Consider the following 2,657-nt stretch of genomic DNA (forward strand, 5'->3'; position numbering starts at 1 on the left):
ATGTGCTGCTACCATTGGTTAATAAAGAAGCTATTCTGGCCTATGGCCAGGCAGAATAGAGCCAGGCGGGAAATCCAAGCAGAGAGACAGGGAGAAGAAAGGCAGTGTGGGGAGACACCATCCAGTTGCCCAATGAGCAATGCCAGCAGACCGGTAATGCCATGGCCACATGGCAATACATAGATTAATAGAAATGGGTTAATTTAAGAAGAAAGAGCTAGTTAATAATAAGCCTGAGCCATAGACAAAACAGTTTGTAATTAATACTAAGCCACTGAGTGATTATTTTATAAAAATGGCTGCTGCCCGGGTGAACCAGGCAGGACTGGGTGGGATGAAGAAATTTCTTTTTTTCTTTCTTTCTTTTTTTTTAAACATGAAGTTGTCTAATTAGGTTGTTAGCAATTTAGAAAACCAGTTTGTGAGGATACATCCCGTTCGTCAGAGAGAACTGAGATCGCAGGTAGCCCTGGAGCTGAGGAACAGCTTTGATCTTTGGCAAAATCTGCAAGTCCACAGCTTTCTGATCAGTCTTTCGCTGCTCTGTAATCTTGTATTTCTCCTTCTCAGTGTCGAAGATCTCCCCCCCCTGGTGCCTGGGCTTGCATAGCTGCTTCTTCTTGAAGTAAGCGTCAGTCAGGTGTTTGGGGATTTTAACCTTGCTGATGTCAACTTTTGTAGAGGTGGCAATGACAAATTTCTGGTGTGTTCTTCGCAGAGGAACTCTGTTGAGGGCAAGAGGTCCAGTCACAAGTAGTCACTGGCCAGCTGCTTCAGGAAAACCACTCTCTTGCCCCTGTGGCACCTTGTGAGGATGATCAGGACGGTCCCAGGAGTGATGCTGGCCCGAAGCCTTCTCATGTGCTGACTGAAGGGCTTTTTGCCATGGCTCAGCAGCTTGAGGCACATTTTCGGGAGGATAATACCTAGGCATTTTTCAAAGCTTCACCACCCGGTTACCGCCGTTCTTGTCACCACCAACCGGTTTTGTGACAGTAACAAGGACCTTCTTTTTTTTCTTCTTTTCAACCTTGGTTTTGGCCGCTGAGTACTTTCTTTTGTACAAGGCCTTTCTGGAATACATAGCAGATCGGGAGTACCTGCCGATCCCTCTAACCAGGGCAGGGTTCCGGCTGCAGTGGGGCTTCCCCTTCTTGGTCTTTTTAACCTTAGGGTCACCCTTTTTGGCGGCACCAGCACCAGCACCAGCGGCAGGGGCATCACCGCCAGCCTTCTTGGCCGCAGGTTTCTTCTCTTTTGTGTCAGTCTTTTTGCCCTTTTCACCCGCCATCTTGCAAGATGGGAAAGAGCGGGATGAAGAAATTTCAATCTACAATATTTTAATTTCAAAAACAAGAAATTTAAAAATAAATAAAAGAATTTTGATTATATACCTATAAACTTTCATAACAAAATGAAGTCACAAGTAAGTATAATTTGATTTTGCCCATTTCAAGGGATTCCACAACTCTGGTGAGTACTTTATAGTGTACTTGGAAGTTACATTGATTCAAATTTAAGCCCTCAGTTCTAGTAAGCTGTTCATAAGAATACACATCTTTTTTTGATTCCTAGTTCGTTAACTGTTTTCCTATCACATTTCCGGTAACTTAGAGATCCCAGAGCAAAGCTGATACCTTTACTTAACTAGAAGTGAGCCAATTATGCTCATTCTTTTCTAAGGTCAGCTCAATCTGAGCTACAGTACAGAGTCTGAGTAGCAGAGCTGTGAAGGAGAAGCAAGCATAAAATGTAAGGCTGGCCGTGTGATAGTGGGTTGCCTAGCAACGCTGGCTGGGAGGCTTTCCTTCCAGAGCTTCTTAACAGAGCAGCAGAAAGACATGAAGAGGAGGGGGGAAGGGAGAAACAGAAAGGGAGACAGAGTAAAATATGGAGTCAGACAAAGGCAAGCAAAGAGTAAGGTTCATAAGCAAGAAAAGAAGAAATAATGGGAACAAATATAAGGAAGGAGATCCGGCAGCGAGATGAGCTCAGTTGAAGGAAAAATGAAGAGAAGCAAAGGCTGAACGGAGAGCCATTCAGAGAAGAGAGAATGGTTGATGGAGGAAGGGAGTTGATAGCAGGAGTGGCCTCTCCTCCATGACCCCCTCACTGATGGCTGCTACCCAAAGAAGTAGCCCAATTTCATCTCATAATTGTCATTTTGTCTCATACATCAAATCATCAGTGGCAGCAGCACAACCAGGAATTCTTTATTGAGCAATACTGGGTTCACAGCACTGCCTATCCCAGCAAAGATCCTCTTATATAATAATCACAGTGATGACTCAGACCTGGAGCACAGCTCTTTACAGCTGATATCTCTTGGGGCCCTTACTGCAGCTCTGTGAGAGGTAGGCAATGCAGGAATCAACATGATTTTAATTCTACACATGAAGAAACTGAGGCTTTGAGAACAGGAGTGATTGCACAGGGACTTCTTGGTGAGGTGAGGTCCAGTGTTTATACCTGGGGCTCTGGGGCACACCACACAGGGCTGTGGTTCGAGTGCCTGGACTTGACGGTGGCACACTTAAGTGTGGTGGACCTGCAGACAGGAAAGACAGGCTCAGCCACCTACTGAGGTGGAAGCTGAAGAGCTATTACAAAGTCTCAAGCCAGAAGGAGGAATCTTCTCTCATCTTATTCCCCCCATA

The 2,657-nt window shown here is 45.2% G+C and overlaps 1 pseudogene; it reads right to left on the minus strand.

Annotated features, from left to right (window-relative positions):
• Positions 1–387: 387 nt before the first annotated feature.
• On the minus strand, positions 388–1,307 carry LOC114688174 (annotated as a pseudogene).
• Between the last annotated feature and the right edge of the window lie 1,350 nt (positions 1,308–2,657).

This window comes from Peromyscus leucopus, chromosome X (assembly GCF_004664715.2).
Source record: "Peromyscus leucopus breed LL Stock chromosome X, UCI_PerLeu_2.1, whole genome shotgun sequence".
NCBI lineage: Eukaryota > Metazoa > Chordata > Mammalia > Rodentia > Cricetidae > Peromyscus > Peromyscus leucopus.